Genomic DNA, 2,030 nt, shown 5'->3' on the forward strand with positions numbered 1-2,030 from the left:
CTCTATGGTCTCATGTTGAGCCTCAGATTCCCATGGTTCCTCATTGGGGAACTCATTGGAAGCCAGTGGACGCCCAGTGAGGCCTTCCTCAGTGGCGTTCACTGCCTCTTCTTCCTCCCAAAATTCGGCCATATTGATGGCCTTGCACTCTCCCTTTGGATTTTCTTCTGTATTGCTTGGAAGAGTACTAGGAGGGAGTTCAGTAATTTTCTTGCTCAGCTGTCCCACTTGTGCCTTCCAAATTCCTAATGGAGGACCTTGTTTCAGTCATGAAACTTTGAGTGGTTTTAATTAGATCAGAGACCATAGTTGCTAAGTCAGAGGGGTTCTGCTTAGAATTCTCTGTCTGCTGCTGAGAAGATGATGGAAAAGGCTTGCCATTGCTAAACCGATTTCTTCCACCATTATTATTTTTGAAACCTTGTTGAGGTCTCTCTTGATTCTTCCATGAGAAATTTGGGTGATTTCTCCATGAAGAATTATAGGTGTTTCCATAGGGTTCTCCTAGGTAATTTACCTCTTCCATTGAAGGGTTCTCAGGATCATAAGCTTCTTCTTCAGATGAAGCATCCTTAGTACTGCTTGGTGCATTTTGCATTCCAGACAGACTTTGAGAAATCAAATTGACTTGTTGAGTCAATATCTTGTTTTGAGCCAGAATGGCATTCAGAGTGTCAATCTCAAGAACTCCTTTCTTCTGATTAGTCCCATTGTTCACAGGATTCCTTTCAGAAGTGTACATGAATTGGTTATTTGCAACCATTTCAATCAGCTTTTGAGCTTCTGTAGGCGTCTTCTTCAAATGAAGAGATCCTCCAGCAGAGCTATCCAAAGACATCTTGGATAGTTCAGAGAGACCATCATAGAAAATACCTATGATGCTCCATTCAGAAAGCATGTCAGAAGGACATTTTCTGATCAATTGTTTGTATCTTTCCCCAAGCTTCATAGAGGGATTCTTCATCCTTCTGTCTGAAGGTTTGGACTGCCACTCTAAGCTTACTCAATTTTTGAGGTGGAAAGAACTTTGCCAATAAGGCATTGACTAGCTTTTCCCAAGAGTCCAGGCTTTCTTTAGGTTGAGAGTCCAACCATGTCCTAGCTCTGTCTCTTACAGCAAAAGGGAATAGCATAAGTCTGTAGACCTCAGGGTCAACCCCATTAGTCTTGACTGTGTCACAGATTTGCAAGAATTCAGCTAAGAACTGATGAGGATCTTCCAATGGAAGTCCATGGAACTTGCAATTCTGTTGCATTAGAGAAACTAATTGAGGCTTAAGCTCAAAGTTGTTTGCTCCAATGGCAAGGATAGAGATGCTTCTCCCATAGAAGTTGGGAGTAGGTGCAGTAAAGTCACCCAGCACCTTCCTTGCATTGTTGGCATTGTTGTTGTTTTCGGCTACCATGTGTTCTTCTTTGAAGAATTCGGTCAGGTCCTCTAAAGAGAGTTGTGCTTTGGCTTCTCTTAGCTTCCGCTTCAAGGTCCTTTCAGGTTTAGGGTCAGCTTCAACAAGAATGCCTTTGTCTTTGCTCCTGCTCATAAGAAAGAGAAGAGAACAAGAAAATATGGAATCCTCTATGTCACAGTATAGAGATTCCTTGAGGTGTCAGAGGAAAAGAAAAGTAGAAGACAGAAGTAGAAAATTCGAACTTATCAAAGAAGATGGAGTTCGAATTTTGCATTAAGGAATAGAGTTAGTTCAGAAATAGAAGGATGTGAGAAGAAGGGAAGTAATTTTCGAAAATTAAGTTAAAAGATTTGAAAACATTTGAAAACACTTAATTGATTTTCGAAAATAAGAGTGGAAAAGAAATCAAGTGATTTTGAAAAAGATTTTGAAATTAGAAATTAAAAAGATTTGATTGAAAACTTATTTTGAAAAAGATGTGATTGAAAAGATATGATTTGAAAACAATTTAAAAGATATGATTGAAAACAATTTGAAAAGATATGATTTTAAAAATTTATGACTTGCCTAACAAAAAGATATGATTCAAACATAAAACCTTCCTCACAGAAAAGGCAAAAA

This window comes from Arachis stenosperma, chromosome 1, assembly GCF_014773155.1.
Source record: "Arachis stenosperma cultivar V10309 chromosome 1, arast.V10309.gnm1.PFL2, whole genome shotgun sequence".
NCBI classification, from domain to species: Eukaryota; Viridiplantae; Streptophyta; class Magnoliopsida; order Fabales; family Fabaceae; genus Arachis; species Arachis stenosperma.